We start from the raw sequence: 24,584 nt of genomic DNA on the forward strand, positions 1-24,584 counted from the left end.
GAGGGGGGGGGGGGATCATAGATTATTTATTTATTATGAAAGGGGCTTGTAACTAAAAAAAAAGTTGTGGAACAGCTGTTGTAAATTCACGAAACTTTTCGATATGTTTCTCGATAGTCCTTCGGTAAAGGACACAACACGAAGGGAAAAGAGCAAGAAATTTAACCACATATTAAGGACGCGAGGGGTTCTCGGGGAGTTCCCATACAAATTGGCGCGTGCTAGTTCCCAAGGACCATTTGAGTGGGACCGTTGAAAGAGCCCACCACCGCTTATGTTGCGTGAGTTTCACGGCAGGCAAACTACTGAATTATGACGCGCTACCCCGAGGGACTCTTCCCTTCGTTCAAGAAGTCTAGACATTTTGATTTTATAACGGGACCGCCTGTGTTTCGGATATTTAGCCCGTTCGAGTGCCGGTCCACCCTCTCGACGAAGAGTTTACCTTGCGAGGCTAGCCTCGTACGAGAGGTTTGCTTTTTACTCGAAACATCGTCGCTCGAGCTGCTTCTTGCGTGTTCCACGCAATTTCTACCCCTTACACGATCTTCAAACGAGGTTCTCGCCACGGATTTCTGATATCTAGTGACTTTGAAGTGGGTATCGTTGTTTGTTAATGAGGTATTACGAGGATTTAGGATATGTAATCCTTATTGTGTTACAGGTAACCCTCTTTAATACGAATATTGTGTTATATCGAGGGTGTGGTATTTTAGAGCGAAATATTATTGGTTGATGAAATATACAGATACGAATACATAAATTGATATTTTGTTTCAGAAATGAGAGAAACAACTGGTGTTGTACAGATTTTTAACAACTTTAAAGGTAAACCAAGAAATAAAAATTCTATTCTACGATTTTTATAACGATTCAATTAAAAATAATAATAAAAATATTACAATAATAAAGATATTTTGTTTCAGAAATGAGAGAAGCAACTGGTGTTGTACAGATTTTTAACAATTTTAAAGGTAAACCGAGAAACAAAAATTCTATTCTACCATTTTCATAATGATTCAATTAAAAATAATAATAAAAATAAAATGATATACGACGATACTAAAAATTCATGAAAATTTCCCAGTTCACTTATTTTAATCTTCACTAACATACAAGAATGTTCTAACTTTCTGTTGTATTAGTAGATACACATATTAATGCATTTCGTATCTTATCACGTTGAAACAACTTTATTCTAATCACGCGAAATGCAGATAATACACACCGATGCCTTTATTCTTTGTTACTACACAAAGTGTAGTTCCTACATTATAATATAGGAACTATTCGCGGTTTGTTTATTTGTATTTCCGGTTTGTTTTAATCTGTTTGGTCTGTCCATTTCGTTTTCATTCCTGCTATATTTATTTACATTCACAGTTTATTTACTTCAGTTTTCAGTTTATTTATTTGTATTTCCAGTCTGAACAACAAGTTTGTCGTAACATACAACGCGATAATAAACCTATTAAACGGTACATGTTAATGATTTTCATCCTATATAAACAAATTTCAATAATATCCGATAAATTTGACACTATTATTCCGCCTAAACATATTATACATAATACATTACATGACGTTATATTAAAAAGCTTGAAAAATGAATGGAATGTAATATTTGTCGCGGGTTGACAGCCTCATCCGGTGATAAATAAGAGAACAGACATACAGGGTGGGAGGTTCCATTGTCGAAAAGAAAATTCTTCTAGCTTTCATGAATAATGGCTTGATGTCAGGTCCAGGAAGAACCGTGATTCGTATGAGAAAGAAATTGCACGGACAAGTGTTTCTAAATCGACTGTTAACATAATGCGCCATCATTTCGCGTATTTGTCGGCAACTACAGCGTCTGAGTTTTACAATTGAGGATGTAGCTCGTGCTCGTGATGGTACGACTCTTCTTTCATAGCAATCGTGCCGTTAGCTTTTATTCTGGATACGAGACTAGACTGAAGTACCAAGCAAAATGCCGTTATTTCCCTCTAAAATCTCTAATCTGTACATCCTGTGATGCTTTCTTCACTGATAGTATTAAAATATTAAATTGTTCGATGGTCTTCTAATACATAAATAAATGCGTAAATGTAATTCTAGAATATTTATCATTTTTGCACAGATGCCGGAATAAATTGGTCACTAATTCACTTATGAAAAATGTTAGGATAACATCAAGAATTATTAAAAAATTGTTAGAATTTTTAAAATTTATTCCAAGTATTGAAAGAAATAAAAAAGAGAAAAGAATTTTCATCAGGCGGAAAAACAGAGAAACGGCGATCTATTCCGCAAAATGACAAGATTTGATTCAATGGAAATTGTCTTAATAAATATCGGAAATAAACTTTCAAACGACGCGAAAAATATCCAAATGTCCAATTCACTTTGATACGCGTAAATATACCACGTCCACGTTTTAATACCAATTCTAAATCAAGATAAAACGTATCGGAAACGAGTGGACACAGTTCGTTATAAAGCTATAAACAGACAATATTCGAATTGAAGTACATAATCCCGAGCGTGTTAACGTCCATCGACGACGCGTTTATGGAACCTGTCTGGCGTTTTATTATCCGCGCGAGGACATCGAATTACATTAAGACAGACGGGAAAAAAGAAACAGCGTTTGTGACGTTTCGTAAAATTTCGCGGTGCAGCCGGATTTGCAACGGGTCTGCACGTCCTACGCGCCGAAAGGGTGCCTCTACTTTTTCTTTTCATTTTCTTCTTCATCCACCGTCTTACCCCCGTCTGCCAATTTTTTTCCTTTTTCTCCTTTTTCCACTTTTTTCTTTTGTAAGTACCATTCATCGAGCGAGCTCTAATTGAAGCGAATTCGCCCTGCGAGAGAGAGAATATCGGGAAAAATTTTTTTCGTTTCGCCGGCCGACAGTGATCTCCACGTGCCGTATGATCGATATCCTGTAGAAGTGTCTGATGCTGTGATTGGACGTAAAAAAAAGGATGAAAAAAACAAGGACAAAGGAAGTTTGGTGGCAGAGAGAGAGAGAGAGAGAGAGAGAGAGAGAGAGAGAGAGAGAGAGAGAGAGAGAGAGAGAGAGAGAGAGAGAGAGAGAGAGAGAGAGAGAGAGAGAGAGAGAGAGAGAGAGAGAGAGAGAGAGAGAGAGAGAGAGAGAGAGAGAGAGAGAGAGAGAGAGAGAGAGAGAGAGAGAGAGAGAGAGAGAGAGAGAGAGAGAGAGAGAGAGAGAGAGAGAGAGAGAGAGAGAGAGAGAGAGAGAGAGAGAGAGAGAGAGAGAGAGAGAGAGAGAGAGAGAGAGAGAGAGAGAGAGAGAGAGAGAGAGAGAGAGAGAGAGAGAGAGAGAGAGAGAGAGAGAGAGAGAGAGAGAGAGAGAGAGAGAGAGAGAGAGAGAGAGAGAGAGAGAGAGAGAGAGAGAGAGAGAGAGAGAGAGAGAGAGAGAGAGAGAGAGAGAGAGAGAGAGAGAGAGAGAGAGAGAGAGAGAGAGAGAGAGAGAGAGAGAGAGAGAGAGAGAGAGAGAGAGAGAGAGAGAGAGAGAGAGAGAGAGAGAGAGAGAGAGAGAGAGAGAGAGAGAGAGAGAGAGAGAGAGAGAGAGAGAGAGAGAGAGAGAGAGAGAGAGAGAGAGAGAGAGAGAGAGAGAGAGAGATTCGAAGAGGGATGAGATGAAAACGGAAGAGAGACAGACTGGAGGCAGGGAGAGACTATCGCAGAACGACGAATTAAATGACGTTTTCGTATTCAGTCGCGGGGACAGCCAGCACCCCGGAGATGAAAGGGATTCCACCCTGTTTCTCGCACCCTGTCTCTACTTCCTCTTTCTTCGTTCGCGTTCGACTACATCCCCGTTACGTCGAGTTCCTCTCTTTGTTCATCGTTTCGCTTCTGTCTGCTCGTTTATCCTTCAACTGGCTGATCTATGTTACAGTTTACAAGGGATTTTGTCATTTAACCGTGGCTTCGAGAAGAGACACGCGTTTTGGAACCAAGCCACCAGCGATATACCTATGAAATATTACACACACCCGTCTTTTGCCAGTTTTTAAACTTCCACGATCGTTTCGAACCGCTTACGACCAAGTTGCCATGTTTTCTTCGTCGCCGTTTATCTTCACGTTTTTTCGTTATTGTTTCGCTCGACGCTTGGCTCGGCGAAAGTTTGATTTTATTCCTCTACGATGGTAAAAGGCCTGAGAACAGAGATAGGTGGTACGTATTCGATTTTCGTTCCGCCGAAACGCTTTCGCGTAACGTTCAGGCCGTAAAGTATATTTTTGAACAGGCTGCAACGTGAAAGCCGATTTTTTAACGCTACCAAATTTCAACGCCCCGCGCGCCAAACTCCTCGATATCTCATGAATGGAACGCCGAGGACAGCTTACGCTCGATATTCGCCCCGTTTTTCCGGTTCTTTATGACGTCTTATCGATCGTTTACGGCTACCAATGCAACTCGATTTGCCAGTTTGATCGCTCTCCGATCGAGCTCGCTTTCAGGGTTTTCCACGGTCGAACTACGACGTCGTGGTTGTTTATAGAACGTAGGCTTCACCTGTTAAGAGCCAAGCGTAAAAGTTACTTGAACGCATTATTATTGGAAATTCTAAAATAATTTACGTGTTGTTTTATCAAGCAAGTTTTATAAAATCCGAAAGACGAATAACATTATTGTGCTATAAATATTTTCATATATTCACATTATCGTCTAAAGTATGAAAGAAAATTAAGCAAATCCTTGCAATTTTTTTATAATTATAACGTTAAGAAACAAAATTTCATAATGTAAATTATGAAAAAGAAAACATGCAAAATGCAAATAAAATGCGTTCATGCAACGTTGGTTCTCAATAGATTGTACGTATTACGTAACGAAACATTCGCGAACTTCTGCTTTCGAAAAAAGCTACTGAAACAATATTGAAGCATAAGAAAGAGCCATTCTATACATTGCCTCGCCAAAATAGCATCCTGAACGATGCCAGTGTTGAGTAAATCGGATCGAAGTTCTTAATCCCATGGATTATCGGAGTCTTAATTCCCCTCGGGCTAACCCTATTAGCAACTCTTTTATGGGATTCTGTTGCGGAAACTTAGTTATAATAATATAGTAAAATGCTAAGTAGCTATAATAATGCAAAAACCGTTATTAACATTACGTTTGGTGTACTAATATTTACAAAAATATTCTATCCAAAATATCATTGTGCCAGTTACCATGCGTATTTACAAGCATATACAGTTTTGCTGAAACATATTCAGTTTCTTACCATAAAAAAGATCGCGATAACTATGTTTCACTACTGTATTAATGAAACTTCAAAGAGTTCTATGTAATAAACACGATATAGACATAAACAAATATTTTTTTTACAACAAATATTCCAACACCTTCGCGGCAATATACGGAACATAATAGAATAAATAAATTGTCGAAAATTCTACGTATAATCCAGTATAATAACTGTAACTAACAATAAGACTTTTGAACGCGGTTCGAAATATACATACAACTGCTCACCGAATAACGAATATTGCAGGATATATGAAACCGGCTTGGTACGTATTGAAACGGGTCTGGCGGCCCGTTTAATACCAGCACGAAATTAAAATACAAAATTCGACCGCGATGGAACACAATTTCCCCGGGTACGTATACGTATCGTATTATGAATCAGCCGTGGCTGTGCGGATGTGTCCCGATATTCATCTGTTTGTCTATCCGTGCAAATTTTGCGCCCGGTCGCTCTTCCCATTTTCTCTGAACAAGCTCGGCGCGGGACTCGCCGCGCAAATAAACTACGGTCTGATAAATTAGAACCGCCCTTTATCTCTCTGTTTCTGTCTGTCTGTCTGTCTGTCTCTCTCTCTCTTTTTCGCGTATTGGGACAAGTACAAGCGCGTGTATATACAGTCTCTTTCGGCGTTTCACGCGTGTGTCACAGCCACCGAATTGATTCGGGAACGGCGCGTGCGGCCGCCACGAATTAACGTAATGGACGGTAGCGGGGCAGACTTTCAAAGCGGCCCTCGAAAATCCTGCCTGTCGCTCGATTTCTCTGTAAACAACGATTAAAAACGTCCACAGACGAGCTACGGCCGGTTTTCAAGCTTGTCTGGAATTCAGCTCCGATTCTACGACTAATTTCGGATGCACGTGGTGACGAGACTGGATATTTTTATTTGTCGCTGTATACGCTATTAGGCAAAATTTCGCTTTGCTTATATAAGAGTTTAAATAATTTAAAGTGTTTCTTTTGTCAAAAGGAAATGGGATTTCTTTTGGAATTATTAATTTATTTAGCGTTTATAATTCATGTTACGAGCGTGATGATCTGAAAAATACTTGTACCTTACAGTTTTATAATCATTTAGCATTTTTTACCGAGAGATACTCTTCTGAACAAGTTTTGAATTTATCGTCTTTCGAAAGCTAAAGAATAGTTAGATGCTACGAATGTCGTCTTTCTTCTAATTTTGAAGAAACAATATAGCACGAATGAAGGGGAACGAATCTCGAATAGAAGCGTTTTGTCTTATAAATGTGTAATAATGTGTATTTTAGTTCTGCTGATTTACGTATTCTTTGCATTTACTTCTTTGCATGTCATTTTTGTTCATTTCAAACGACATAAATGTGTAAGTATCTACCGTGCAGACGGCAAGATATTTATGGTCTCTGATTGCCGATAATAATTTAATACAAAAAGTATCGATTTCGAGCAATAGCCTGAAATCTAATAGCAAAGTGATTTGTATGTTTTAAAAGATTATTACCCGACTTCGTGATTAATAAAAATTGTAATCTTCAAATAGGACGTGCAAAATGTTTTATGCGTTTTAGACACATACTCGCACTGACGTAAGTCACACATTCGACACATACTCGTAAAAAGACTGGATCTTAATAGCGTAAAATGGGAATAAAAAGTAGATTCAGCATTTTTCATCGTAAAAATTATAACGAAAACCGATGGATGAATTATATTTTCGGAATTTACGGATTTGTAGAAATCCTTTTGCGAGCACTAATAGAAGCTTAATTCGTATGTCATATGTTGAGAATGTGCTGGAAGGTTGGTGGTTTGTTACTTGGGGAGGAAAAGGGTTGAATAATTGGGTTGTTGAACTGGAGTCTGGATATTTTTATACGCTGCAATTGGCGTAGTAATTAAGTTACCCGAGAGCTCGACGAATTTACCTTCTTCCAAGCTTTTTAATTGGAACGACTGTCAATTATAAATCATCGATAAAATAATAAAAAATAGAGAAGTACCTCTTTTATATCAAGGATTTTCAATTTCAGATAAATTAGAGAATTAATTGTGCCAAATATTAATCACAACTATATGTTAAAAATTAATTACAAACAGGCAGTCTTTTCTTTTATAACATTATTTTCCACTTTTTTCCCTCACAAAACATTATAGAAGTAATTAAAGAAAGCTACAGTGACTTACAACAATTTTGTATAAATATATTACGAATATATTATTCGAAAATGTAATATATATAATTTGTGACTTCTACATATAATTTTCAAATTTCATATTTTTAATATAAGAAAATTTCAAACAGTTTTGTATAACACACATAAGATGTTCATAAAAGCTTTCTATGATTATTCGTAAAATACATTCGTGAGTTACCTGTTACATATAAAGAAAGATATATCAAACCAATTAATTATTGTTTTCCCGAATATGTTCTGAAAACGAAATTTTGTTGGAACCGGGCATACAGAGAAAACAACGGGCAGTATTCTCAGACTCGGTCGCGATATTAAATCTGCATGTACATAATGAAAGCAATACGGAACAGCAATCTCGTTGCTAAAAGCACACGTAATATTTGATCATTCGTTGGTTGACCGTGTAAAGTGTTTGAACGATATTAATCTCGGCATTGCATTTAATTGGAAATTGTTTATTCCATAATTTCCAGATTCCCTCTTTTAAAAAAAGATCCTGGAATTGATTTCCTACGTATATACGATCCTTTCATTTGTAAATATAAATTTCCATGATTTTGAACAATTTTAATTTTCTGTTTGTTGCTCTTTGTGTTTGTGGTTTTAATATCGCGATAAATAAAGCTTGTGGAAACGTTCTATTTATCGTGGTAAATAAAAATCCGAGTATAGCCAGAGAAGAACGATAACTGTAAAAGAAAAATCCACTGAAGAAGCTTGAAACGCGAAATCCAATGTAAAATATATACCGCGACCGTCGAGCAGACTTCCGCGGAAATCATTTCCGGAATGTTGACGGATTTCACGACGATACGGCGAGTCAACGTTTAAACATACTGCAACTCTTCGACGATCGTTCGACTGTACCGCAAACATCAGTTAAAACGTTTCACTGTAAGCGAGTTTTGTTTTTCTCGGTATGGACGAACCGCTTCTTTCGGTATCATAACAGGTTCTATCGACGAAGAGAGCTTCCTTTTGCAATCGGAGGCGCGACACAACCAGGAAAGCCGAATGCAGTGCCATCATCAAAGAAATGACGCAGTAACGTTCCATGCCATCTTCGTATTCTTCGAAAATTTCCTGTGATGGGTGTGAAAATTCTATCAAGTATTTGCAGAAGTGATAAAATTTATCTTTGATCGATTTTATGTTGCTTGATAGCTTGTCTCTAGCTTCGATTTTGTTTTATACTTTTTTTATTTTATCTTTAACATTCATGCTAGCGTTAAACCTTAATACGAATGTACCGCTAGACATAAGTATTTTTTCAATTGTTATTTATTACCTTATTATCTATTTACCTTCGATTATTTCCATCTTCCTACTTTTCAAATATTCCAATTATCGTATTTTTTATTTAACTGTCGTACAAACGCAAGAAAATCCTATTTCGTTAATCCTTGATGCGAGAGTTACGCTCTAAGCTATCCAATTACTATTACACAAATTATTATTTATCACCAAAGGAGCCAAAAATAAAGAAGAAATCAAAACCAGTAAACATCTCGTCACTTTGGCCACGAAACCACTACAGCCAGACAAACAGACTCGTGAACCAGGTCGCTCGCCTCAATCCAAAAAAGCCATTTTCGAAAAGGTCTGAAATGAAAATCCATCCTGTACCGATCCAATAAAGTAAAGAAACAACGAATCGAATCAAACTAAAAACCAACTAATCGGAAAGACCACCATCTGAGTGGAAGAAAGGAAAAAGAACTAAGAAAGAGAGAGGATTCAATCTTCCCTCAGCTCCGAAAAATTGCATTCCAATCAATCGCAATCGACGGATCTATTTTTCCGCGGATGTCTGACGAACATACGAGCGCCTCTGGGCGCTGGACATCGAAAAGCCACGGGGATTACCTTTCGTTCGCGGCGGTGTAGACGGCGAGCTAAATAGTTCCCCGGTAAGTGCTTTTCGAGACTCTGTAATACGACTCGTTAATCGTGTCAGACGCCGATTTGTCGTTTCTCCGCGCCGCCGCGTACACGGCACGTACAAAACGGACGCGATTACGCGTGCACGGAGACCCTGGTCAGATTTATCGGTCGGACGCAACTCGCACGAGAAACGATCCGACGAAGCGACGCCTCTGGCGTGTTTACTTCCACAGACCTCTGCCTCCTAGCTGAGAAGAGCTGGCTACCTTGCACACCTTTGGAAAAATGCCCCGTTTCAACCGGCCGATTTATATCGCTGTCGCGATGTCGAGTGGGTAGTTTGCCACCAATCGAGACGGCAAGTTGCCTTTCTCCGAACTTTACCACTGCCGAGGAGCTTTTGCTTTTTTAAGTTGCTACTATTAAGGATAGAATTATCAAATCGGGAGAACGATGAACCGGACATTTCTTGCTTTCGTTCATTGTTTATAGGCGCGTCAACTGCTTAATGCATACGGAAGAATAAAAAGTTACGGTTACACGTTACTATAGTAATTGAGATCATTTTAGGTAACTTTGCGTTTTAGCAATAATTTTAGGAATTTTTTTATTGATTTATGATCTTTCAAAATGTTCTTTGTAGTAAGTTTTAGCGTGGCTATAAAAGATATTGGTATTTAAGTATATTGGTATTAGCTCTCCTCGTAAACTTCTGTACATATTTGTAGAAAATACAATTATTTATTTAATTTCTTCGTAAAATGTAGTTTTCGAAGACTGAAAATAAAATTAGTATGATCGAGTTGATACATACTTAATATATTTTGAATAATTGATATAAGAAATCGAAATTTTTGTTTCGGTTACAACACACATATATATATTTTGTATTGATTTATAGTCTTTTAAAATGTTCTTTGTAGTAAGCTACTTTGTAGTAGTGGCTACAAAACGTATTGGTATTTTATAGATCTTCTTGTAAAATTCTGCGCAAATTTGTAGAAAATACAATTCTTTATTTAATTTCTTCGTAAAATGTAACTTTCAAAGATTGAAAATACAATAAAATTAGTATGATCGAGTTGGTACATACCTAGTATATTCTGAAGAACTGTTGCAAGGAATCGCGATTTCTCCTTTGGTTATAATTCCCATATAAGGTGTATATTATATGTTTGATTTTATATCTGCTCCGAAACATTTGCAGATTTGATATTCATACTAATTTTGCGATAATTGAAATCCTATATTTCGCTAGAAGTTTTATTGAAAAGTATTATCTTTTTTTTATTACATAGCTGCTTAACGATAATAAATTATGATACACTGAAACATTAAAAACTCGAGCGTTATTATATATTATATTGTTATACTATATTATTATATATTATATATAATAATATATAATATATATTATTATATATTGTACAAAAAATCATGTATTCTGTAGATCTGTCTTATGCCAATGCTTTCGTTCATTATTGTATATACATCACTTTATTTTCATCACATTAAATATAATCACACAGATAATACTCGAGGGTTAAAATGGTAATTTGTTCGAAAAAGCGATTTTGTATTAAAATAGTAGTAGTGTACAGCATACCCTGATCTAAATATTTGCTCGTTACTTTTCTAACTACCCCATTGTGTCTTCGTAAAACACGCAAGCAAGACCTGTAGTCGATCTCTTCATAAAAAATCACGGGCTTGTTTAATTCCATCAAATCTCAAGGGTAATTCAGTGGGAAAAAGATGATTCTAATCGGGAACCGGTGACCCGAACGTAGCGGATCCCACAGGAGCGGAAGAGCCGGGGAATCAATAGGCCGCCACGGATCCCGGGGTTAATTAAATTTCATTTAGATTTTTCGAATTATCCAGTCGCAGCGCGGCACCGGCTGACACGATTTCCACGGTGGCCTGGCCAGGCCGTGCCATTACCGAAACACAACATGCGTCACCGTGGAATTCGTTATACTGTGCACGTTCTCGGCCGCGATATCCGTGTGCCGCAGCCCGTTTTTAATTGCGTTACGGCCACAAAGTGTTTTTCACGCGGTACTCGCTTCGCGAGAAATTCAATGACCCGGGCAAGTTTCGCGAACACGTGCCTCTTTCCCCGTTTTTATCCGTTTTTTCTTCACCTACGTTATCCTTTTCGAACGAACGGGTTGGAACTAAAGTCAGTGAAAATTTTGTTTGGATAGCAGATACTGAATAGAAATAAAAAACACAGTTTCATTCGCTAGTAACGAATAAGCATCCAATTGAATAAGAAGTTACTCGAGCAAGAAATTTATTTGGATAAAAATTTATTTCTGTTACATCGTATGGTAGATGAAAGACGAAGTAAAGGCATATAAACCGTATTGAACGCGAAATATGTTATATATAAGTAACTCATAAATTTCTTCGAATTTTAAATCAAACAGTTTGTTGGTTTCTGGTAAATTAATAGTAGGAATTGTAACTTTAAAGACATTCGTATAAAATTAAGTGGAAACAAAGTGAAATCATTTTCTGGACATTTTCTCTATTCTTCAAATAATCGATACTATCTTTAGTATTATTTAATAAACTCAAAACCAGAAAAAATCAGAAAAATATACAAAACAAATCATCCAAAATTCTTCCTTAATATTCGCTCTATCAAACATCAATCTCTCCCGCAAAATATCCATTTTCTTTTTACGGAGACCTAAAAATTGGCAGAAAAAATTCTCTAAAACGAAGAAGAAGGTAACCAACAAAGACGTCAAATGGAAAATGGGTCGGCCGGGACACACGAATTCCAAGAGCGGGTCGTAGCAAGGACGCGATATATAGTCACGTACGGATTGGTAGGAGGATTTGCTTCGGAAGGAAAGCCTGGAATTCCATGCGGCGAAAACCGGTTCCTTGTGCTGCCAGGCAGGACGATCGAAATGAAAAAGGAAAGTCAATGTGGAGGTGGAGGTGGATCGAGAGACGAGGCCGTCGCTCGTTTCTTCGGCGATCGGGATTCCACCGATAAATCTGCATCTCTCGCGGCGAGCGTAATCGCGATCGTGCCGACGAAAGGACAAATCGCCTCGATTAAAACCTTCCTTCCACCGTGTGTGTGTATATATATATGTGTGCTCACGTACATGTGTTAAGCTGATCGACTGCGTTTCCACGTTTTCATCGATTATTTCAACGATTTACGTAGATCGTTTTTCTTTTTCGCCACGGGGTTCTTGCCTTTTCTCATTTTTCTCTGTCCTTTAATCCGAACGAGACACGTGCTGCCTATGGAGCAGATGAAACTGGTTTTCTTAATGGAACTTTGATTTACCGTTTAATTTTTATTCGCCAGCTGTTTGGCGTTCTAATTGACGATGCGACGATAAGTTTATTCGTCTTTTGGGCACGCCTTCTTTTTCCTCGGTAACTTCATTGTTTATTCGCCAATTGGCTTTTGCAGCCAGTAAGTTAATTCACAATCCGCTTCTACATACGAATACGATTGCGAAACATATAATTACATTTTCCTGTAATTTATTTACATCTACTGTAAAGTGTAAATGGATTTCGACGCATAAACGCAGTGGCGTTTTTCTTACGTGGCTGAGTTTCATTACATTCGATAGTCCCTTTCGTAGCTGATTTCATCAGTGATCATAATAAATTTTAATGAACAGCCGCGTGAAAGCAACTTTTATCGAAACTATTTATACCAATGCCGATGACTTTGCGTTTTCTAAGAGTCAACAATTTAAATCTACATGAAAATGAATCTGCACACTGAAAGGTGTAAATTAGAATCAGATCATAGTACATACTTCGTTTAAGCAGCTCATTTTCCTTCGTTACGCGTAATAATCTCACTGACAAACGTCGTTATTCGACATACATTGAACGACTTCTCTTGTACTATACTTACTTTCCCTGACAAATGGACACGCGTATTATCTCGCCTCGTGAACAAATCATACTTCACGGTAGAAAAATGGCAGGTACGGCAGTGTTTGATACGATTCGATCCCCGTCGATACGAGCGAAGGTTACGTGCTCGCTATAAATCGCGCCATGAATCAAAGGAAACGGTCGCTGTGAGAAACTGCATCGAAGACTGCCGCGTTTGCATAATACGCTTCACCACTCCCCGGCTTCGGCTCGTTTTAATATTCCTAACGGCGAGGATTAACGAATACTAAAAGACAGCCGCGCTGTTCGATCGCGCATTATCCCACAGATTTTCCATTGTCGCTTGGAATTCGCCGTCTTCGCTTTGTGGGAATGGGAATTTTCGGCATTTTTAACGAGTGGTAGAGTTTCAACTCACGAAAGTTCAACGTTTCATGTGGAATTAGTATTAGGAGGTACAAAATGTACACTGTTTTTTAAATTTACTGTAGAATTTACTATTTTTTATATCCTCCTTTTCCAATAAATAAATTCATGGAAAGGAATAACTTGTTTGCTAAGAATTAAACATTCTTGAATTGACTTCTCAAATGCTTACATCACTCGTACCAAATATTTTGTAATTTCTATATATATATTTTCAAACTTGTTTCAAATTTTATCACAAGATCATAATAACGGAATCTCGTAACAGCGCTAATGAAATTTCAAAATGATTCGTGTAACGTATAACACACATAAACGTTCGTGAAAGGTTTCTACAACGGTTTGAATATTATCGCGAGCCGGTGTATCTTCCTACCCTTTTAGAACTACAAACAACATTCCTACACCGTCGATCAAATATCTGATTACACCCTTGCGGATTTCCTTCGAACCGGTCGACGAACGTTCTTTTTATCTTTACATAAGTAGCTCGAGCCACGAGAGAAAATGATTTCCTGCACTCCGTGACGAGACACGTGTCACGCTTTGACGAACACACGCGTACGTGGCCCGTGGCGTAACACGCCGCGCGATCACGAGCAGAGTTTCTCAGATCTTATCCGAGCTGTTCAGCGTCGAGATTTGTCACGGGACGTCGAGTTTCGCGACCGAATCGGGGATCGTTCGATCGTACCTCTTTTTTAACTCGTCTCGCGAACCCTTTCTGTTCTGAAATTGCGCACGATTCGGTTCAGTTGTGAGCAAGGTAGGCGGCCAGATAAGATTTCCACGACAAAACGGGCGCCGTTTTCTGATTTGCTCTCTTGAATACCACTGACTCACGAGCATACAAACGCGACGCAGTTCATAAATGTGAGCAATGGTAAATGTTTGTCACGCGGATGGGAATTAAACGCGAGTCAGGTAACGCTATGTAACGACGTGTGAAGCGGCATATATTAAGGCGAGCTTAAAGTGTCGATCTATGGGCGAGCATGCATCGCTCGCGACACTTGTCTGTCGCGGATAATAATCTTTAACAACCTGTGTATGCTGCTCTTGATCGTTGTATTTTCGTGCAAAATGCTTCCGTGCATGTTAGAATAAGATTATAGCGAGTGTATGTATATTAGAAGATAACGTTGTCTTTACGTTCTCTAGAAAGTAACGTTGATCTTTAGGAAACACAGTCGGATGAGAATGTTCCATTAATAGGTTCACGACGTTTAGTGATTTTAACGCTACAGCTATGAAATTAGTTAAAATGACAAGGTTAAGTTTCTTTCCTTTTCGTAATTTTTTAAAGTACGTAGCAGTTTTTGGCGGAATTAATGCAGTCTTTTATTCAGATCGCGACATAACTACATATGCTTCTTTCATTTTCAGTATATCATTTTAATTATAATAATTTAAATGTAGTATATCTCAGTACAAATGAAAGGTTGGTTACTCTAATGTTAAATAAACGCGACATGGGAGGAAACAGAAAAATTGTGAAAATATGCAGAGGGTATATTTCAGTAATTAAAAAATGTTTTTTGATCAGCATGTACGAAAAATTCCATACGCATCGTAAAGGAAAGAAAGAGATGGAATAAAGTAATTAGTGACCAGCGAAATAATTAGTCGAGAACTAGATCGAATAAACGAATTGTGAAATACAGTAAGAAAATGTGAAAATGTAGATACATAAAGAAAACGCATAAAAATGCAACTGGCATACTTGCTACAATAGCAGTACAATTGCAAACGGTAATAAACGTTGTTAAAAAACCGATGTAATTGCCTTGCCTACGAAAGCAGCCGACACAAACCGCGAAACGATCTGAAAAGTAGATTCAAGAAGAGAATAAGGACAGTTCGTATAAATGCGTTTTCAAATCGCATTGTTCTCGATTTATAATCTTTTGTGAGTCTTAACAATCGTACCCGGGAGCGGAGATAACGCGGCATATTATTCAATTGTTTATCGTGCAATATTCGTCTGGTACATTGAAACGCTTCGTTTAGTTTATCCGTGTTTTATTCTACCTTTAACAATACCAAGAACCGTTCCAACTCATTAGACAACCTCTGACGAGGCTGTTCAAACATTTTGAGCAGTTGCTTCATAAAAAGGGCCGTGGAATTTTAACGAAGGCTCTCAATTCACTGACGATATAAATGTTTCTCGCTTTCGTTGTGATACTTCTCGCGTGATAAATACGGAGATGCACGAAAGTAGCATGGAGATAGTAAACATACGAGAGAAGTAACTGTGAAATTGAAACTTTAAATTTTAAAATAATTCGATGTATGTATTTCATATGTCTGTTATCCAGGCAGAAAAAGAAGCTCAATCCTGATCTTGGAAGTCCGTGAAATGTAAATTTTTTAATTTTCGTAGTTCCGATTTTAATAGAAATATGCATGCTCTTTGATCAAAGTTTCATTATATCCAAAAGAGATCCTTTTCCGAAGAAAAGCTAGTTTAATATCGCAGTGGATTGATTAGATTACTAAAATTTAAAGTATTTAATTTTACTTTATATTGTAGATTCTCCGTGATCAAAATTAATAATAAAATTGAATTGAATTAAAAAGTCCAAAATTAATTTAACTTTAAATTGTTATGGTTTCCAAGGCTCAACGATGCCAGTTATGAGTTAAGAACTGTTAGAGCCTCGAAACGAAGATCATCTCATCATTTTTAACCATTAAAACACATCGAACCTAGACCATTAATCAATCTTTAAACCCTTCTCAGAAAAGCACCCAGGGGAACCTGATTACACAGCGATCTCTTGGTCGTGACTACATCCTCGGGCAACTTTCACTGGGCAAAAAATATCGATGCAACGCGAAACTTCGCGATGATCGCATAAACTACGAGCGGCTGGAAGAAAAGACAAAAAGTCTGGGCATAAAATACGGTCGTCCGGTCGGTGTTAAAAAAGCAATTTGTATGTCAACGGCGTAATGGCGGTAATTGTTTGTCGCGCCGTGAAGAATTCTGCTCGCGTGAAAGTTCGTCCTCGCCAAGTATGAGCAAAATGCGACACGATCGCACTCTGTACGTCTCTGTCTGTCCTCTACCGCGTCCTTCCCACCTTTCCTCGTCCCTCACGCGCTTTCGGCGCACAGCGAATCGGTACTTATATGTCCATGAACGCGTGACACGGCTGATCGAAGCTGGCGAACTGGCGAACGTTTCACCGGCGTCGCCGCGCCATCGAGAATTTCTGCTATTCTTGCGTCGCTCCGTTTGCCAGTCTTCGTATTTCGAAAACGCGCATATGAAACTTCATATGTGACATCTATTATTAATTATTTAGAAAGTTGCAGCTATTTTGGATTTCGATGATTCTGTAACATGTCTTAGAAATCAACGTTTTCATTTGCATGTAATCGTCGCTCGGTCTTAATTTCTGAGACATTTGAAAAAATGATTGGTACCGCTACAGTGAATTCTGCCTACAATTACTCGTCTGTGACAATGTATGCGTCGGTATTGGTTGGATAAAACAGTACTTAAGCCAAACTTATATAAGCTATAAACAAAAAATAAGTTTGGGCTAGACGTCATTTTATCCGGTCGCCGAAGTTTTTTGCAAATATCTTGGGAAAGTTAGGGGACGTTACTACTAACTAGGTCAGCGGTTACATGTATAGAAAAAAGTTTTTCGAGATTATGTCACCGACAACGCGTTAAAAAGACATCGAAATCCGAGATGACGACGGTTTTCTAAATAATTACCAAACTATTTTCTATGTTTTCTTTCAGCGTTTGGATGACTGGAAACGATAGAAAGATGAAGATTTGATTGAAATACTTGAACAAGTACCTAAGTCACAGCATTCAAATGAACAAATAGAAAGACAGAAGTAACGCGATCATTTATGATTTCAATTATCTCTCACTTCTGAACTCAACCAATCACTGTAATATAATTTACGTAAAAATCTAAACAGCTGTTTATCCAGCGTAAAGACGAAAGTATATGTAACTCGTTCTCTTAGCTAGATTGAGGCTTGCGTCACTCGTAGCTCCAGGAAAATCATGAATACAAAATATAGTTACACGCCTTATAAACGAGAACAACTGTCCTGCATACCTCTTACAAACGAGACGGATAAATTCAAAGAACGCGACAATCCGGCGCTTAAATCAGTGAAATTGATTCGAGAGAATGACCGGCCGTGGCAAACGCGGTTCGGAAGAATCGTCGAAAACACAATCAAGCGTTGAAGGCTCGATTGGACACGACGATCTGTTTCATATCGCGGCTAGTTTTAATCAAATCGATGCAACGCCGCCGCCTGTGAAACGATAAACGGAGCCAGCAGCCATCGAGCTTGTTCGATCGCGACCGATCGATTCAGGTGAGATCGTATGGGTGATATGGTCCATCGTCGCATTGCTTATCCCTGGACATCGAAAAAGCTTCGCTTAGAGACTAGGCGATCGCATACTAGGAACGAAAGTACGTTGGAGGTAAAAACGATCGTTGGCGCCGATGTGGAAAATCGGTCGGAAAGTGTCTCAAGGAGAGTCCGTGCATCGCCTGAGGTCGTAAAACAACGACATTCAGTGGAAAGAGAACGCGGTTGCTCAATATTCTCGGCGCCGTTATGTTTGTTATTTCCTCGTCCATTCTTTTTTCTTTCTTTTTTTTTTGCTATCGAGTTTTATTATTGCGTTTTGTCTTCGTGAAAATCTATCTGTGGGGTGGAGGAAAATCTATCGACTTTATCGAGTTCGGATATGTTGTATCGTTTGGCAGAATGTCGTAAATTAATGAGAGTTTTTCTGTTATAGTTTTGTTGATACCAATTTACGTTACAGCCCATATACTTTAATGAACCATATAACTAATTGAACGATAAATGTATTTGTTTTTGATAAAACTGCGTTATTTCTTGTCTACAAAAACATCAGAAGATATGTGTTTCTGTTGTCTATTGTTGGACTACTACAGTTCGTTCAATGAGTTCGAGCTACCAGCTATAAACATATTATGCACGTGGTGGTATTTAAACGAGAGAAGGGCATAGTCGTAGTTCTCAGATATAGTATTTACCACTTTCCGTGCGAACTGTCTACGGATCTTGGAGACTGACAAACCGTCCCTGATATAAACAAGCGACTGGCGTTTGGCGATAAGTGTCAGCTAATACTTGGGTCTACTGCTTCCATCGTGTGCTTCAGCACGTGAAATCAACACGTTTTGTTTATAACTGGTATATCTCATAAGTGAAGGGATAGCGCACGTAAATTTTCTGTATATTTGATCAACGATTCTGTCCGATAGGAACGGAAACAAGAAGAGAATCGAGTTTTGCGAAAAATGAATAATATATATATTTGATATAAAAACCTCGGATTAACTCTGCAAATTGTTGATGCGCTAGGTTCCCATGTGACAATTCCCTTTTATTGCTTACCTGAAAATAAAGCGAAAAGAAAAGATTAGTTAAATGTTTCTTAAAAATTATAACTATATATGTATATATGTAAATTCTATAGAATTCAAACTACTCGCCAACCGACATTTTCACTTTTGTTTTTTTTTTTACCGGCAGTCATTTGCTGAATAGAATAGATCACGAGAGAAGAACGGTAATTTAAGACTTGGAAAATCGATACTCGATTTCCCAGGTAAAATTTGTAGTAAATTTGTTATTAAGATTTGTTATTATATCTCATTTAATTATTCCCAAAATAAACTCGATTTTCCAGAATCGATCTTCTGATTTACTCTGAGGATTTACGTTATTACATATATATATCCTAATATATATATATATATATTAAATATAATTTATATAATAATGTAATTTTTAATGTCACCGTATGCATTTTTCAGTTTATAGAATTCTGACCTCTAAACGAATCATATACATTTAGTACCTAAATATCCGCGATAGCATAGACTTTCGAAGGCTTCCTATCATTTTCGCATATCAAAGCGACCCGCATCTCTCACGTTAAACACTCTACATGCCACATTCGCATCCTCCGTTCGAAATCGAGAAATCTCAGTTTCGATCACCGACACGGTGATCCTCCAGGAGGCAGGAATAAATGTAAGCGGTTTCTCGGGGATCACAGCAAGATCCACCGAGTGGCAGCCGCCAAAAAACTAGAACAAATCCAAGGCAAGAAGCGACACGCAATTTACCTCGCCGCGATCGTCTGGCAATCTCCTCCACCCCCGTCGCGCGCACCGCAAGCACGCGCGTTTCGCAAGAAGAAAAGAAGAAGAAGAAGAAGAAGCAGAAGAAGAAGAAGAAGCGACATTACTATTCTACGTGGCCGCGGTTCCGCCGCGAGCGACCGAGCCATTAAAAAATTCTTCCGTTGGAAACGAGAGAAGACAGAGAGCAAGAGAGATAGATAGTTAGATAAAGAGAGAGAGAGAGAGAAAGAGAGAGAGAGAGAGAGAGAGAGAGAGAGAGAGAGAGAGAGAGAGAGAGAGAGAGAGAGAGAGAGAGAGAGAGAGAGAGAGAGAGAGAGAGAGAGAGAGAGAGAGAGAGAGAGAGAGAGAGAGAGAGAGAGAGAGAGAGAGAGAGAGAGAGAGAGAGAGAGAGAGAGAGAGAGAGAGAGAGAGAGAGAGAGAGAGAGAGAGAGAGAGAGAGAGAGAGAGAGAGAGAGAGAGAGAGAGAGAGAGAGAGAGAGAGAGAGAGAGAGAGAGAGAGAGAGAGAGAGAGAGAGAGAGAGAGAGAGAGAGAGAGAGAGAGAGAGAGAGAGAGAGAGAGAGAGAGAGAGAGAGGGATGCAACGTAGTCGCCGTTGCGTTCATCGCGAGAGTTGATTTCGCCTCGATAAACGACACACTCTCTAACTCGAAGACCAGCTGTGGCGAAGGAGCGATGGAGAACTCGAGGGGCGATCGCGAGTTACGCGTAAAACCTACGCGTAAAACCATCGCGCTGGTATAAATAATCGAGCTGGGCCAGGAATGTCTGGAACCGCGCAGGAGTCGCGCGGCTGTTTTTCCTCATGCATTATTCACGATCGGTATGAGTGACGCGCGATCTCCGGGGGAATCGCGCGACCGAGCACCCGCAGGCCCATTATTTCCACCCCCGTACGCCGTCCACTGGAAGCCTCTGTCGACCTGCACGCGTGCTGGACACGAATGTTGGTTCTTTTTTCAATACTTTTTCCGCTCTCTGTCGATGTCTCGTGATCGCGCGTAAACATGGAATGAATGTTGAGAAATGGAAAAACACCGACCTTCTTAGTCAAAATGTCCTACTATCTACCATTTCGAAACTGAAGAAAACAGTGGGATTTCGTCATCTTCTTTGTGTTATCTTTGTTTTTCAATTCCATGTATTTGGCAATTAATTCAAAACGATTGCATAGCGGATAATAATATTTTTTCAAATACGGTTTTCATATAGTTTTCATTTCAGTATCTCATCGAAAGACTGATCCCTTTTACACGAATACATTATATATATTATATTAATTGTCAGCAATAAGTAGGAGAATATAAGTAGTAGAATCATCTTTGACACCTATTACTCATACATTTAAAATAGCTATTAATGTTACATACCGTTGTTTCACTAAATACATTCCAGTAATTGTTTTGTACCTTCTACGTATATTTTCAACCAATGTATTCATGACTGTAGCGTTTCATTATTACATTGTTGATGAAGCACGCATAATACCTACGTGAAAGTTTCCTATGACAAATATTCAACTATTTTCGTGATCCACTTGTACATGCTTTCTCACAATTAAACTGGAACGATCAACCTTAAGAAAAGGAAGCAAACGATTGAAACGAAAGGTTGAAAAAGAAAGGGACACGACACAACACAGGGTAGATGGCTAAGAGCAAACAGAGAACAGGAAAATAGCTGTGCACGCGAATACTCGAACACGATCTGCGAGCAATTACGCGGATAGTTCGGTCTGCAATTATCAGTATTGCCTTCGGTATTCGTGGATACGGTCGGATCGACTTTTCATCGTCGCGCATCGTTGTTTCGATTCAGCGTGTGGACTCTGGAAACTGGTGGCTTCCCATTCCCTTTCTCTCTTTCTTTCCACAGTCGACTAGCGGTCTCTCTTTCTTCTGGTTTTTGTACGTGCCATTCAACCGCAGCAACAGCAAATTGGACTCTGTCTGCTGGCGTTGCATTCGCGATCTCTGGGGATACGCCGCGCCTACCGCCTCCTCTTTATTTCCACCGACTCTTCCTTATTTTTCCTCGCACCCCGTTGCTCGTATTATTTAAATTTCCACCCGCGTCCAGCACCCTGCTCTCTTGAATCTAACACGATATCGCGGTTCCGTGGTTATCCGACCCCTCCTTATTCTGATTTCTCGAAACTTCGTGATTCTTCGCTGCTTTCGTCTACTGTTGCGATAATAGCCAAGAAACGCAAATGGAAGCTTCCGCTTTAAGGTTTTTGATAGTCTCGCGATTCCACAGTGAGCGTAAAACCGATACGTGTTACGTAAAGCATGGATTGTTCGGGAGAAGAGTGTTGAAAATTCGAAATAGGAGCAGGATATCGATGAATTTGGCAGACGTTGCAAGTAGGTCAGAGATGAACTGAGCCTCACAGAAGACAAAGTTATATTCCACTTGTTATTTTGTTATATCGGTATGCTCGGTAGAAAATTGTTTTTCGTAATTATTCTTCCTGTTTTTTATATGTTGTTCTTGAATATTTATATTCATTCTTCTGATTGTTTCGTAATAGTACAATATGATGCGTCTCGCAGGGTACCAATTAACTATACAATTCAGATTTCGGTACATATATGTCCTGTATATGTTTAATACATGCATAAATACATAATATGGATTGATAAACACAGTTTAATTTAGATTAAAAATATATAGAATGTATGTACAAAAAATAGATAAATGTATCGTGTAATTGATTGGTGTCTGATATTATGCGCTGTAACCATAGAAATAAATATCGTACTAAATACGTATTTTCATGAACACAACCGAAAAATTAGAGTCTACATAGAAGTCGGTAAGCTGCCAATTCAGTCACTAGATACCACAACAATTATCTTACTTTGAATATTTCAAATATTACTAAAATTCCCACAAATATACAAACATACCCCGCTAACGACATTTATCCAAAACAACTGCATTCTATAACTATCTCGAAAACCAAAAATTATCGTAACAGTCTTCGATCACCGCAAGAAGTCTACAAGCCGCACCATAAATCGGAGTTCACCGATAGAACGAGCCACAGCGAGACAACGTCCGGATGATAATTCGTAATCGTAACTCAGTCCCGGATACGATCTCGGCTCTCCGCAAAAGAGCAAACCATCGCGGAAATCGATCGAAGATGAAGATCGGCCATCCTGCACGGATCGCCACGCAAGATCGCCTGGAAGCTCCGTCGTATTTCTCTGGACGTTCAGCGGCCGTTCCTTGCGTTTCCGGCAGCGTTATTCGGCGCGATAGCAAATTGGAGTCGGCTCGTATTCACGGGCGGCGCACGGTTGACGTACGATCTCTCTCGGGGAAACCGCGTGGGTGGAGTTCAGCCGGTTGTGTTCCTTATTTTTACCACAGACAACCACCACGTTTCCACCGCGCCGCGTATCCGCCTTGCCGGGACACGCTTTCCTCTTCTGAGCGTGTCGCTGCAGAATGGCAAAGAGGAAGAAACCGAAAGAGAGAGAGAGAGGGAGGGAGTTAAAACGTCTCTGAAGCACGTCAGACCCTGGACTCAAGACCAGAGGAATTTCAAACACGCGAATTTAAAGTTTCTCTCTTCTGCGGTAGTTGTGACATTATTGTTAACGATGTTAAATTGGTTTTTAGGTTGGGTGATGGGATGATAAGCTTTTGCTTGGATTTTGGGAACGTTGCATTTACGAATGGAAAGGAACGTTGAAGATTCCTGGATGACTGTAAATCATTCACATACATTTTTATACTGCGGATTTTTATGTAAATTTATATTTCTATAGATAGATAGAGTAAAAACTAGAATCTAGAGAGATATTATTTGTCTCACTGACTAAATATTCCAACGAGTGCAGTATCTTCGATTGTTCTTTATATTTCTGCACATCATGTACATTATGTATTTTATGAATTTTTACGTCTTCAAGTTTTCCATAAATGCATAAACATTTGCAATTTAGTTATATTTCTTTAACGACTATACTTGGAATTTCTTTTGGTTTTTCATTATTTTGAAGAATTCGTGTGATTTGATCTTTTATCAATTTTACCATTATTATTAGGCTAGATGTACAGTGCAAATTCATATCCTTATATTTATTAATGTAAGTAAAGAAGTAGAATTCAAATGGCGATTTATTTTATACATACACATCAAATATTATAATCCCTACTTTATTACTTCGGACATTTTGTACACTTTCTTATGTTACGTACATTCTATACATTTTTGCATATTTATATTTCTCATAAATGGATAAAAATAAAAATTCTACCTATGATTGCCCCGACAAAAACAGCGTAATGAGATTGTTAAAAGCGATCTGATAGAATGCTGGAGAGTGTCTTGCGAATTAACATTTTATGTGCTGTTAAGAGATTGCACGATCTTAAATTGCGTTTTCTAACGATCTTCTTATACACGTATTTGCAAACGTGGTAGTTAAGTAGGTTTCATAATAAATGTTTTCGCTGGCCGTTTAGCACATTCGTTTTATCACCAGAATTTTTGCTGTTTTTTCTTTCACCAATGCTCTACCGTCACTATCACTTTAACAAAAATACGAAAGAATGTAATAAAATATTAAACATCATCTAAATATTATTACCACAAAATTTGTCGCGGTCTCCTAAAATGCTCCGCTTGTATAACCCTCTTATATGAGTGTTTGAACATATGGTACCTAATCGACAGTGCTCTTTAACCTTTACGTTGCGTAATTAATTTCATCAACTAATTCAGACAAGCTTGAATCTTAAAA

At 38.6% G+C, this 24,584-nt stretch overlaps 1 protein-coding gene and 1 long non-coding RNA gene across 3 annotated transcripts in view; one reads left to right on the forward strand and one right to left on the reverse strand.

The window, feature by feature from the left end:
• Positions 1–857, forward strand: part of LOC112212537 — a 1,823-nt gene extending 966 nt beyond the window's left edge. Inside the window, exons 2-3 of the long non-coding RNA XR_004461381.1 lie at positions 118–596; positions 665–857. This is a non-coding gene — a long non-coding RNA (uncharacterized LOC112212537). The remainder of the gene's footprint in view (positions 1–117; positions 597–664) is intronic.
• The window catches only part of LOC100743182 (plexin-A4), a 433,200-nt gene that overhangs the window by 44,903 nt on the left and 363,713 nt on the right, over positions 1–24,584 (reverse strand). The window lies entirely within an intron of this gene.

The sequence above is a fragment of the Bombus impatiens genome, unplaced genomic scaffold (assembly GCF_000188095.3).
Source record: "Bombus impatiens unplaced genomic scaffold, BIMP_2.2 scf_0216, whole genome shotgun sequence".
NCBI classification, from domain to species: Eukaryota; Metazoa; Arthropoda; class Insecta; order Hymenoptera; family Apidae; genus Bombus; species Bombus impatiens.